The 15,165-nt window shown below is 33.1% G+C and overlaps 1 pseudogene; it reads left to right on the forward strand.

Moving 5' to 3' along the window:
• The first annotated feature begins 12,191 nt into the window (after positions 1 to 12,191).
• On the forward strand, positions 12,192 to 13,230 carry LOC141492227 (stress-70 protein, mitochondrial pseudogene; annotated as a pseudogene).
• The last annotated feature ends 1,935 nt before the right edge of the window (positions 13,231 to 15,165 follow it).

Consider the following 15,165-nt stretch of genomic DNA (forward strand, 5'->3'; position numbering starts at 1 on the left):
ATGATCTTTTGATAGATGAAGTAGTATATTACTGAGTGCTTTAACAATTCTTTGGGCATAATTGCTCTCACAAATGATTGAATCGGTTCACAAGTCCATCAGAATCAATGCCCCAATTTCTCCGCATATGTTGCTTCTTGTTTCAGTCATTTTAGGCAATCTTCTAAGTGTTAAATGATAATGCAAAATTGTTTTTAAAGTGTAAAAATTTGTTTCCTTTTGCATTCAGGGTCCAGGTACCTAAGCAGAGGAAAGTGATAGATCTTGATCTATTGCTGGGCATTTATAATTTAATGAATCAATATTCTCAGAAATGCAAACCTTTTTTTTCTTCAATTATTTCATCTTTTACATGCCATACCAAAATATAATAAATAAAATCATCACATAAATCCATTTCTTTTTGATTCAAAGCCCAGTGGTCTTTCTTCCACATAAGAAAGGTCAAAGTTAAATAGTAATGAATCCTTGATGGTCATATTTTAAATTATAAGACCCCAAATTAATATTATCTTTATTGTATTGATTTTTCATTTGTTGAAGATTTACAAATTATATTTTGTTGAACATTTACAAATTATATTTTAATCTTTACTATTCTATACTGCCTCATAGCTATCACATAGAAATAAATAAGACAAGTATTCACAATCATTACCATAGAAATAAGTTCTAATGTTATTGTTAGGTAAGAAAATTGTTATACTGGGAAGGTAATAAAACTATGGAATTTAGGGAAGAGAGATAGACCTGGTCAAAATCTAGGTAAAACCTGGGCAAAAACTCCAACTATATAAAATCTGAGAAGTCATAAAATCTTAAAATTAAATGGAGTATCAGACATCATCCAATACAACCTAATCTTTAATAGAAGGAGGACTAAGAAGAAGGGAAAGGAAAGGAAAGAGTGAGAAGAACAATGAGGTCTTAAGAAGAAAGATTTTGTGAGCTCTCTGCTCTTCTTTCCTCTACAGGGAAAGTTGTAAAAATTATTTGCCCCATTCTTTCCTTAACCACTGGTTGGTAGCGAATGTCATAATATCATAGGAATTTATTATTAGTTGTCTAGGCCAAGGGTGTCTGCTAAAGGGAGCAGAAAAGGGTTTGAAAAAGATGCTAAAATTTATTGCAATACAGTTGTACTCATGGAGATTCCAAAGTGCATAAATACAAAATCTTCTCATATTGATTAAAATAACTATAAAATTGATAGTAAATAATAATCACAGGCCAATAATGAGCTTGATCCCAATGGTGATTACTGTAAGTTTGAACTTTTCTTTTTCTCTCTGACCTGAATTACTTTTTCCCTTCCTAGGTAGCCAGGTAGCCTTTTGATCCATAGGGTTTGCCGCATCCATGCCAGAAGTAGTACAGGCACCAGATCAACTTTAGTTCTGCTGTACCCCAGAAATTCCCAAATGAAGGGATGAACAGGGATTGCAGACTTGTGCCACCATATTTAGCAAAATAGAACTTTTAACATTTGGAAATTACTCATTTCATTAATATCTGACCTCCTTAAATAATGAAGACAACTGCATCCTTTTGTAGTCTCCACTTTTAACTGATCTTTCCTTCTCCCTTTTTCACCAGACAGCATCTCAAGAACATAACACTAGAGACTTTAAAGGAGATCTACCCATGAGAAGTGGTGTTAACATAGATGGACGTGGAACAAAGAGACAGATTCAAACACTACTTGAAATATTTAATATATTACCATGAAAAAGTCACCCTCTTAGAGTTTCAGTTTCCTTTTCTTCAGATGGGAATAATAATACCATCATTACTTACCTTACAAGGAAAGCATTTTATAAATCTTACACAATCCATTTTGATTTTAATATCTAGGAATTACTATTGTACTACTTTGATTCCTACTAATTGTTCCTTAACCTTTTTGCATGACCAGTCACATTTTTCTTGTAATACATTCCTCAGTTTAGTTCCACTTCCCACTACTTTCTTAGTCAATCAATTCACAAAAACTTAGTAAGTACCTATTATGTGTAAGAAGGGCTAAGAAATCAGGGTACTAAGGCACAGATTAAAAAAAGACCTTCCCTCAAGGATAACAAAGTTATCCTTACTAACATGTTATTGGCAACTGAGGACCTTTCATTTGGAGGCTATTTTTAATATCAATGCTTCCAAAACCCTATTCTAAATTTTCAGAAAAATTAATTTTGAAGAAGTACTTTTGATGCTTCTTGAAAAACTTACTTGAGTTGAGGTATATTTAGCAGGTGAACCTGACCATAATATGATAGTTGACACAAAATATGTAGCAACTAGTGATGCACATTGAGAAGAAAGGAAGCCCTTAAGTTTGTTTGTCCTGTTATTCACTTAGAGGACCACAGAAAAATTACTGCTTGTTTCAATCTGAGGTAAGATTTAACACTAGAATACATAGATGAACATATGATTCTTTTTAGAAATACTAAACCACTGGAGGAGTACCAAAGCCATTAATGGGAAGCAATAATGTTTCTTTTATTGCTTCCTTCAAAGTTTTCCTTTTGATAGGTTAGTACAAAGATACTAAATATAGCCTACTAAATGTAAGTGATCCATTCAGTTTTAAAATCCTATACAAGCTAGAGGGCTACAATGTGAACCATTTAAGTGAAAGAAAGGGGGCCAACATTCCTTTATTTGAATAGACAAAGGAAGAAAAATTAAGGAAAAAAGGAAATAATTGAAGTTCAAACTTCAGCATTAATGAAAAATGTGTCAGATTTGTTTAAAGTATTTAAACTTAATATTTCTCTAAGGCTTTGAGTACTACTTACACATAAATACAAACACACACATGAAAGACCTTTAAACACAGATTTTAATGGATATTACATATAAGAAACAAGATGAAGAAAATCATAGACGTATGAAAGTTGAGTGAACAGACAGAAATTGCATTAACAGAACAATGAAATGTTTCCTTTTTTACTCAAAACACAGAATCAATGTTAAAACACTTTTCTTTCTTTTGAAGTTTTCTTTTCTTATTACATTTTGCAACTCATTTTCTTTCTTTTATTTTTAAGGTTATAAAAATAATGTATTTCTTTAAAATAAAATTTTAGTAACATAAATTCCTTAGCAATGACAAGTTATACACAAATTTTATATAATACATACAAATATACATATGCATGCAGATATGTATGTATATAATGTGTGTTGTCTTAATTTATTTTGGAGAAATTAAGAGCAGGGTTAATGTAATTTTCTGTTTATGTGTGAGATAGACAGACAGACAAATAGACTTACAGATATCAATAGAGACATATATATGTATATGATGAAATATAAAGCTGAATACATATGTCAGTGGTACTGGAATTATCTTAGTATGGGATATACTAGTGATACACCTATATATATATATATATATATATATATATACTTATCATAGGGAGTATGTATATATGTGAATATATATATATGTGTGTGTGTGTGTGTGTGTGTGTGTGTGTATACTCAGAAATACGTGTACATGTTTCCTAGAATATGTATCTATCCATGAATAGATATATACATATGCTAGAAAATACATGCTCCAAAAGTCTTAGGGCAATTTAAGGCTATTTAAGTTTAAACCCCATATATAGACATATTCTAGGACTTTACATAGTTTAGGAATGTATTTGTATGTATATATGTGTATTCTCTGCAAGCAAAAACTAGGATGATGGATATTCTAATAACACTGCTCTTGATTGTCCAAACAATACAAGTAACATTTCTCAACCATAAATGTTTACTTGACTAAACCTTTAGAAAACTGAAGTAGAACTGATGAGATGTACATTGTGATGAAAGGATTAGAGCTTGTATCTGCAGTGGTATTTGGTTTTCTTAGTTTATTCATGGCAAGAGTATTAAAACACAAATAGGTCTTTGCATTCTAAACATCTTTCACAAATGCTCAAGGACCTATTTATTACTTTGGGAAATGAATGGGAGGAGCAGAAAATTCTCTAACTAAAGAAAATTCTAATAAGGCAATTCACATTAAAGCACTACATTTCATTACTTTATGATTCTGTGTGAATGATATTAGATTTGACCTTGCTCTGGTGATTAGACAAAGCTCTGTTGGCATTTCTGAATATGGATAGCAGGATTATACCAGGCATGTATTCTTAGATTCTAAGTGCTGAGTCAAATGCGAAGTGAAAGCACCACGCAATTAACTGTTCTAAGTGGGTGAAGAGCAATGAGACAAATTGCAAAGTGGAGTACAGAAGCCCTTGCTCTAAGGGATTTCTTGCTGGTGTAGCAGCCCTGCGCCCTATGGTGAAGAAAATAGGCTCCTAGTGGTTCTTGGCAGGAAACAGAGGGTTGGTGGCAGTATTGTAACAAGGAACTAGTTTTATTTTTACCAATTAGAGCTGGCAATAAGATATTGAGATGTCCTGTGGAAAGAGTACTAAGGCAGGACTGAAATATGAGATAAATAGGAACGATGATAGCTTACTTTACACCCCAAAATTCACATAGTCTATTCACATAATCTAATTAAGCCTCTCATTATTTTTATAAGATGGGTTTAACATAGAAACATATGACCTTTGAAAAACCACCAAAGAAATGTATGCACATGTTTCTGTTTCTTTCCCTCTTTATACCTAATTGTCATTTATAAGTATTTCCATAACAGCTGGATTTAGAGGGTGTTTTATCCTTTTTAATATGGCACAGTGAATATAAATCTGAAAGACTTAAAAGATGTTTTAACAAAAATGTATCATATAACAATATTGTCTCACTCAAAAGATTTAATTGTCTACCATATATCAAGCACTATTTAGGTCTTGAGTATTAAAACACAATGAATAAAATAATGCAACTAGCAAAGAGCTTACATTTTTATTGAGAAAACATGCAGAAATTTGCATATTCAGAATAAATATAAAGAGATTAACTATTAAGTAGATAACAGTTTGGCAATTACATGGTCTAGAGTCAGGAAGACTTGAGTTCTAATCTGCCCACCAAAACTTACCAGCTGTGACATCCTGGAGAAATCAATTTCTCCACTTTTAAGATGAGAAGGAAATGGCAATTTACTCTAGTATTTTTGCCAAAAAAAAAGAATTGCCAAATGAAATAACAAATATTTGGACATAACTTAAAACAACTAAACAACAACAATAAATTTGAAATATAGTGCTCTAGAAGTTAGAAGATTAAGTTCTATAAGGAAAGTGGTGGTTAATAAATTACCTGTAAAAAGGGGTTCTTAGCAGTGAAGATTCTGTAGCATATTTGATGGATGTCAGAAGGAAGGTGTTCAGGCCAATTTCTGAGTAGATGAAATGCTTTCTTTTCTTCCTTGGGCTTTTAATGTCTCTTGTCCTCCCTCTCTCACCCTACCTGCTTCACCTTAAGAAGTACAAGAAGGAGAGCCCCCTAGAACAAGGCACCCACCCACACACAATCCCACTCTAGGGTCACTGACTGTGAGAGCCAAGGCTTAGATAACATTTTTCTTGAAGCTGCTGTGAAATAACTTGTTTGATGTGCACACAATCAAAGAATCCAAAACCACTTGGGTCCCCATTTACAGCACAGTGTCCTCTGGCTCTCCTTATTAAGTCTTGGTCCAAAAAAAGAAAAGTAAAGAAAAGACTGATTCTAAGAAGTAGACATGAACAGAGGGCACTCTAGAAATGGAGGATGGCATATATAAAAGCAATAAATGAAATATTGCATAAGGAATAAAAGAAACTAGTTTTCCTGGACTTCAGAATACTGAATTAATATATAATTAGATTTTAAATGTTGAAGAAATGTTGAATAGACTTTCAAAAGATAGAGAGGGTTTACTTCATCCTAAGGACAACATGGAGGGAGTCATGGTACATAGACAAGTAGAGAATGACAATCAGAGCTTCACTTAAGGAAAAGCACTTGAACAGCCCTGTGGAAGAGGCATTGAAGTGGGGAGAGACTAGACTACAAAGTTTGACATAATCTAAGGGAGAAATGGTCAGTGACTCAACTGAATGATTATTGTTTGAATGGAAAGTGAAGAAGTCAAACAAGTTGTAAAAAAGAAATGAAAACATTTAACAAAATCTTGGATATATTTTATGAACTTTGGAAACTTGAATAATGGTGTTCCCATCTATAAAAGAGGAAAGATTCAAAATAGCAAGTTTGAAAGAAAAAATAAGGAGTTCTGTATTAGATATATTTACTTGCAGATTTCACAAGGACCCATAATTTAAGATGCCCCACCAAAACAAAATTGGTGATAGACTGCAGATCAGAAGAGAAACTAAAGCTGGATCTATAAGTCTATTAGCCATCTTCATAGAAATGATAAAGCCCTGAAACTTGATGAGTTTATCAAGAGAATAGAGAGAAAAAGGCAAAGAGGACATATTATAGTACCTCATGAAACAAGTTTTATTCATATAACAGATTAGAGAAATGCCTGGAAATTATACAGTATTTAGTCTGGTGACATCATAAATCGGAGATGGAAGAAACCTTAAAGATAATTTAATGTTCTTGTAGTACAGAGTAGGAACCTGAGACCCAGAGAAATTATAACATATTAATGATCAAGGTCACAAAGATTATAAATAGTAGAAATTCTAGATGTACTAACTCCAATATTGAACAAATTAATTTTAAGTGGATTAAAAAGCAATCATATGAAGAAACTTATTCATTATAAAACAGAAGATAGGATATTTTCTCTGTAAGTGGACATTTAAAGTCCTTCAAAGCTTGACTCCAATTTGCCCTTCTCTCTGGAATTATACATTCATTGTTTCCCATCATTTATTCTAGGTCCAGAGAAAATGGCCTTGCTGTTTCTCACATAGCAATGTTCCTTTGACTAAAATGGATTACTTCATCACCTCTGCTTCTTATAGACTTGTTGAAATTAATCAATATGTGATGTGTGATTAATTAGTGAGATAAGTATCAATCTCTAAATAATTGAATAATAAAATTATTAATTGTCTATTTAAAATAATTTTATTATTTCAACCAATATTCTTTTCTTGAACCTTAAAAGAAAATACAGTTAATTCAGGCAGTTGTAAAAGGGCCCTGGGGAGGGGGAAAAAAAAGACAAAAACTCAAAATGTTCAGTTGCATCTGAAGAATACTAATCAACATAAAAGAAATTTAGCTGGCATTCACAAACTCTACACCAAATGTGTAAAAAAGTGCCATCCCAAGCTTTAAAATAATTAAGTTTAAATTCTTAAATTGTAATTAAAATAAAATTCAATAACAAAACTGCTCCAATAAGTTTGGAACAACCTCTATTTGCTATTGCTAGGAAAAAGAAAGTTATGCATTAAAGTATGACGTTTTGTAGTACTGAGGGATAGCACAGGCATCTTCTCTCTTATTTTTAGGACAAGCTACCTGTTCAGAATTTTTCTCATATACTTTTGATTAGGCAAAAATTATTCCTGATTTGTTCTTTCCTGTTCAAAAGTAACCCCTGATGATTCTCCTTACCAGGCCCAGAAGGGACAAGGTCAAATTTGGAGAGCATGTGAATTGATTTTATCTTAGTGATCCTGATCACAGGAACAGGAAAAAGGGCAAAGATCCAAGCAATTCACATAATTTGTGATTGCAGTAAAAGAGATATCCTTAAGCTAAATTGTCATTATTATCTGGGATCGATCTCTCTCTGTCTCTCTGTCTCTGTCTCTGTCTCTGTCTCTCTCTCTCTCTCTCTCTCTTTCTGTATTTATATATATATATATATATATATATATATATATATATATATCACTTGAACAAAAGTTTAGGCAAATATCTCAAATTTATTTTTTTTATTGGCTATCAGAAGGATTGCTCTCAATAACATTTCTGGATGTTTCTCACCAAAGCAACAAAGTCATATTCTTATACCAAAAGCCCATTGTTGCAAAGATTAAAAATGTATTACACATTAAATTCTATAAAATTTTAGTATGATCATATCTTATATACATATATCACCTCCTATGCACAATATATTAAGTAAAAAATTTGTTAACAAGTATAGAATTAACTGCATTATAAAAATATATCATTCATGAAAGCATTTCTTTTTTCTTTCTTTTTTTTGCAGGGCAATAGGGTTAAATGACTTGCCCAAGGTCACACATCTAGGATAATTATTAAGTGCCTGAGGTCTAATTTGAACTTAGGTCCTCCTGACTCCACTACCAGTGCTATATCCACTGCACCCACAAACTGTCCTCATGAAAGCATTTCTAATGATATTCTTTGAGGATGGGTGATAGACACTGAACTGTGATTTAAATCAGTGTGGAGGAAACTTCCAAAGTAGAAATTCCCTTCCCAGGTACCGATCAGTACTTTATAGTCTAGAGAATTTCCTGGGGTACTAAGAGAATAAGTGACCTGTCCACATAATCAGAGCTAATATGGGTTGCTTGAATTCAGGTTTCTCTCTGTTTCTAAGACTAGCCCTCTGTCTAATAAGGAATGCTGCCTCTTAAGACATTCATAATCCAGGGGAAACATAGATCACAGACAGCAAATATGATTTCCCAGGTCCATCCAATATATCTTTGGGAACAAATAAGAAACAGCATCCTAGTTTCAGGACTGCTGCAATACTGTTGACTGAGAGACTAATTCATCACTATGCAATTTCTTTTGTACAACTTCCCCCTCCCCACTCTTTCCTTTCAGTTCACATCAGCAAAATAAGTAGAACAAAAAGACTATAAAATTCCCATTTGTCCTACTTCAGTAGAAACAAAAGTTTGGGAACTATATTTTGGACTTCCTTAGAGCACAGTAATGAAATACTTGTTCATTTGTTAAACAATATATTATGCTAAATTCACAATACAGAATAAAAATTATGTTTTCTGTCATGAGCTTTCTTTCAAAATTATAACATGCTTCAAATATGTCTTTTACATTTAATAATCAATTTCATATTTTTTATAAAACATAGAGTGATTTTGATCTTATATTTTGAATTTAGAGTTCATTTATAATGATTTGGAAAAATAACATGTTACATTGATGAGGCAGGGTGGTAATTGGGAAACACTGAACAAAATCTATAAAATATAATAAAGCAAAAATAATAGATTGATAATAATTACTATTAGTAATTTCTAAGTCAAACTGAAGCCCACAGGTATCTTTATGTATGATTAGTAGTTCCATTTGGGGTCTAGTATAGAAAACTGAATATGATTTAATGCTTAAAATTGCATTGAACTTTTGGAATAACCTTTATTTTGTATCAATAGGTAAAGGATGGTATACATCAAATTAGCACTGCTTCTGAATTTGAAGATGAGTTCAAATATCACCTCTAAAATTCCTACCTATGTGATCTTGGACATGCATTTAATTTTTTATAAATTACTTCATATATAAAATTATAATTAATCCCCAAATACGTACTTGAAATGAAAAAAATAAATAATACATATTCTGAAATAAGGGGGCAGTGAGGCAGCTGACAATGTTTTCTTTCATCTTCACCATGAAAACATGTAAAGAATAAGCTTAATTTGTTGAAGTTTTGTGGGAAAACACATTTAGAATAAGTCCATACCCTTAAGAGAAAGGTCATCAACATCTGACAAAGAACTAATATCCTCATTTCAGCAGGTTTCTGTTTATCCAAAGAAGGAACCTCTTTTTTTCATTGCCTCACAGAAGATCTATGTTTCTCTAAAGTAATACTAGCCCTTCTCACCTATCAGTTTCCTAAAATCATGGCTGTTTTTGCAAAAGCTTTTGAAGTATAGTCTCAATAATTGTTTAAATTATTTGTGAGACACACAGGAAACTGTTTCTGATTTGTGTATGCAAACCAATTGAGACGTGGAGAATGTGCCTTTAGAATAAGTTATGAGTCATATCTTGTACAGTTGAAGCCACAGATCCATCAAATTTAGACCTTGGGTGATTCATCCTTTGGTTCTAAAACTAGTGCTGATAGGAATGCTAAATGTGATAAAGTTGATCTTTGCAAATCACTCTTAATAGTAATACTTCATAGTAATTACTAACTAGACAAGTTTTTCTTGCTTATCTTGCTTATGATGTAGTTTTATGACATTTTGAAAAAAAATATGGAAAGAATTGGAGGTACACATGATAATCATTTTTTTGCAACGCAAATGGCGTTAATTGGCTTGACCAAGGCCACATAGCTAGGTAATTATTAAGTGTCTGAAGCTGGATTTGAACTCAGGCACTACTGATTCCAGGGCTGATGATCTATCCACTGCACCACCTAGCTGCCCCCATGTGATAATCGTTTTTAAATGATTATACAGATACATATACTCACTTGGAAAAGCAGTTATAGAGAATCAGCATTCAAAATAGAATTCAGCTTCAATGAGTAAGAGCTTTGGTGGCAGAGAAGAGAGATAATATACAACCCTTGAAGTTAAGAGTTGAGCTATAGAGAGAAAAAGACCCCCAGGAACTCAGCAAAGCTTCCTGCTAAGCAAAAATTTTCACCAAATAGGAAGAAGCATAAGGACTTCACAAGAAGATAAGAGATATGAAAGGATATTGAAAGCCTGCAATATTGAAGGCTTGAGTTTCCATTTGTTTCTTATATTCATATCTCATGATGATGTTTATGCCTATTCTTCTCATTGGCATTATTTTTGTATATTACAAATGATATATTAAATTTCCAGGTAGGAGAAGAAGTAGTAGGAAGATATACATAGGTGTGATTTTTTTACTCTGCTGTCTCAAAGACTTTCTTTTGAATTGATTGTGTCTAACTGCTGAATATTAAAGAAAAGCAGAGTAGTGAGAACTGGAGAATTACATGCCCATGTAAAAATAGGAATTCTGGAGGACCTTACTAGTGCAAGTGTTAGTTATATAGAATCAGTAATCCAGAGGAGGTGTTATATAAATAATGAAGATGATGTAAAAATTATAGTAAAGTTATTCAATAGTCCAGAGAAAGAGAATGATTAACAACCCCCATTCTCAATGTTATAAAGGAAAAAAGAAGAGTAAATTTCATATTGTCTCATATTGGTTATGGAATCTATCAAAGATTAAGTTCTAAAACATTCTTTTACACACATACACACACACACACACACACACACACACACACACCAGAAAACATGCCCTAAGCCATTCAAATTCTGAAAAGTCTTTATTTTATCATGAATTCACCTTTTATTTAAAATCCAAATTTGATTTAGAAATAAAATTAAGCTTCAATTCATGTTTAAAGCTACTTTCTATAGTTTCAAATCAGAGTGATAGGATTACTTCATTTATTCACTTAGAAATATCCATTTGAGAAAGTTAAAATAATATTCTTCAGCCAACTGGTAGTATGATTTAATTAATTACTTGTATTTAGTAGCTAAAGCACTGAAATTCTAATGTAGCATAAATTTAAGGAATTTCCAATGAAAGAAACATATACCTGTATCTCACCAAGTGATTCTATTGTAACATTACAAAAAAAAATTCAGCATCCTTGTTTTTATGGCAAATAACACAAAAAGGATGCAATTATTATTTAAAGTACATACAATAGATACAAATAATTTGGAAGAAAGCAAGGCTAAAGAGGTTGATTAAGCAAAAATTTGGAAGGGATACAAAGAAGTTGCTTTAAAAAGGAATATCAAAGCTAGCCCCTTCAGTTCATTTCACTACTGACCCCTGTCCATCTACCTACTGTGTTCAGCACCAGCCACATTGTCATTGCACACCTTATTGGAATCAGCTCCTGGAGCCCTGCAGCCAGTTTTTACCAGAATGATTGTAATGGTCTTATTCATGAGGCTTTTTGAATCATTTCAACATGAGACTATGCATCAGAGACCATCAAGGTGGACTTTATTGGTATTGACTTGGATACCTGTAACTCTTATGTGCAATAATGGAAGGAAATCTAGTAAAAATGTTAGAAAATGCCTAAGGTACCAGAACCATTCCCTCAGTTTTAACCTTTACAGAATACAAGCACTTTTTTGACATGTCTGATAAATTGCAAGCAGTCACCAAACCAAACAACACATTCTATGCCACAAATCATCTCATTTGACCATTGATTTGAAGACCCTAAAGTGTAGAAAGACATTCAAAATATTCATTTTAAAATTATCCATTCCTCCAATGTTGAAGCCTGGGTAGAAGCCCTTGGGATGCATTTCATCCAAGTCAGAATGGTTATTTGTGTTAATGAAGATGAAGTAGACTGCATAAAGCTATCTAGAACATTCAGCAAAAAAAATGCTGTTATCACTGTGCCTGCTTATTTCATTGATTCTCAGTGACAGGCCACCAAAGATGCTGGGCAACTATCCAATCTAAATATACCTTGAGTGATTAATGAGCCTACAGCTGCTGCCTTGGCTTGACTTAAGTGGTGGAACTTTTGATATCTATCCTGAAAATTCAGAAGGATGTATTTGAAATGAAATCTACCAATGGGGATATTTTCCTAGATGGTGAAGATTTTGACCATGCTGTTCTCCAGTGCATTATGAAAAAAATCAATAGAGAGACAGAACTTAACCTAACAAAAGAGAATATGGCTCTTCAGTGAGGAAAGGTGGTCTCTGAGAAAGCAAAGCAGGAGTTTTCTTCTGTACAGACTGGCATCAACTTACCATCTTTGACTTTGGATGCTTTGGGACTCAAGCACATGAACATAAAACTGACTTGAACTCAGTTTGAGGGTATTGTTACTGATCTCATCAAGGGGACACTTGCCCCATACCAGAAGGCCATGCAAGATATTGAATTTACTAAGAGTGACATTGTTAGAAGTCAACCTAGTTGGTGGCATGAGCAGAATACCCAAGGTTCAGTAGACTGGGCTTCTAGTACAACTGACAATCCTCATGAGGCTGTGGCAATGAAGAGTGCCATTCAGGGAGGCATGCTAGCATGTGATGTCACAGATGTGTTACTTCTAGATGTTGCTCCTCTTTCTCTGGGCATTGAAACATTAGGAGGCATTTTCAACAAAGGAGAAGTAGTACCCCAACCATTCCAAGTGTTTTCTACAGCTGCTAATTACAGTGGTAATTAAAGTGTGCCAAAGAAAGGGAGAAAATGACCACAGACTACAAGATTCTTGGTAAATTTACTTTGACTGGAATTACACTAGCCCCAAGTGGATTTCCACAGATTGAACTCACATTTGACATTGATACTAATGGGTCTATACATTGTACATTTTTTCTGCAAAGGACATGAACAACAAATTGTGATCCAGTCTTCTGGTATAGATGACAATGAAAATGTGGTCAAGAATGCAGGGAAGTCAGGAAAAATAGAAGAAAAAATGTTGTTAATGTGGCAGAAAGAACCATTTGTGATACTGAAGAAATAGAAGAATTAAAAGAACAACTTCTACAAGATGAGTGCAATAAACTAAAAGAAGAGATTTGTAAAATGAAAGAGTTATTTGCTCAAAAATATAGTGAAATGGGAAAAACATCAGGCAGGCAGCATCTACTCTCCAACAAGCATCATTAAAATTCTTTGATATGGCATCTAAAAAGATAGCATCTCAGACAGAAGAATTTGGAAGTTCTACTTCTGTGGAACAGAAGGAAAATCAGAAGAAGGGGAAGCAGTAATGTCACCAATTGACTTTGACTGGAGCAGAAATTGGGAAAACATTTGTGAAGCTTGAGAAGAAAAAATCACAAGGACCTTCCATACAAAATTAAATGTAGGGAACCATAATACTTAAAAGACTCAGTATAAACAGCTCCTTTTAGTTGCCCATGTACTGATCATCCATGATTGGTGGACTCCTTATCTGTGGCCCGAACAGGACCAAGCTGCACTGACAGAAAAGGAAGAAATTAGATGGAAATGGGACTGCTTTGTTCTATCTCAAACTATTCATTTTGAAATAGAATAATTAATGAGGTTTTCATTTTATTCAAAGCATTATTTTCTTTACTTTCTAGCCTTTGCATTAGATACCTGCTTCCTTAATAATTGTTCTTTTGATCCAATCTGAATTGTTTAAGAAAAATAAATAAGAAATAAAAAAGGAATAATAATCATTTTTCATACAAAGATAAATTCTCAAGAAGACAGAAACTATAAAAACTTAGAGCAAAGATTGAGGGAGAAATAAACAACTGTGAGGAAATGGAAATGAGTCTCAAAAGAAACCTCTCTCTCACATTCAATGCAAGGTAGAGAAAGAGAGGGAGAGGAAAAAAAAGGAAGAAGAAGAAAGAAGGAGGAGGACGAGGAAGAGGAGGAGGAGGAGAATGATATAATTAGATGATGTCTATAGACTCCAGTTCTAATACTCTGTGATAAACAGTGAACAATTTACATTTAAGATATTAATGATATACTATGTATCTTACATGATTAATAAGAAGCATTTTGCAAACCTAAAGTTATAGGTGTGTATATGTATATATAGACATAGATATAAATATACATGTATATTTATATTCTTCCTTTCTTTTCTTTCTCCCTTAGTGATTTCATCAGTGACCTTATCATCACAATGAAAATGACTTCAAAATTTATATATGCTACCATAATACTTCTCTCCTGTTGACAACAAATTCTATAAAATCCCAAGTGGTTTCTTTAAAATCATCTCAAACTAAACAATTCTTAAAGGATATATTCTCTCCAACCCTATCCATTTTCCAAACTTCTATATTTATGTCACAAATACCAGTATCATTTCTGCTTCAGCTTTACAAACTTGAAGCATATTTGATACTTTCCTCTTGGGCTCACAAATCTCCCTCCTTAGTATCTTACCTGTATCCCTTACTTCCTTACCCACAGCAATGACCTTTGGCTGGGTTCTTATTCTTTCTGACCTGAACTGTGGTCGTTGCCTCCTAATTGGAGGTAATATATTTTTCTTCATTTACCCTCCTCATGGTGCCAAATGGACACTTCTGAAACTTGAATGTAACCACTGACTTCATTTCATTGCCTCTGGGAATTCAAGTCCTCAGTACAGTACTGAACACTATCCATAATCTAACATTCATTTTCTTTCCAATCTCTTCTCAATTTATTTCCCTCCACTCATTCTCTGGTTTAGTTAAGTTAACTAGTGAGTCAACTAGTTAGCCTGTTCTTCAGAATGCATTCTTTCTTTATTGAAACTTATGAAACTTTTAAAGTATAGTGATC

Source organism: Macrotis lagotis, chromosome 6, assembly GCF_037893015.1.
Source record: "Macrotis lagotis isolate mMagLag1 chromosome 6, bilby.v1.9.chrom.fasta, whole genome shotgun sequence".
In the NCBI taxonomy this organism is placed as follows: Eukaryota; Metazoa; Chordata; class Mammalia; order Peramelemorphia; family Peramelidae; genus Macrotis; species Macrotis lagotis.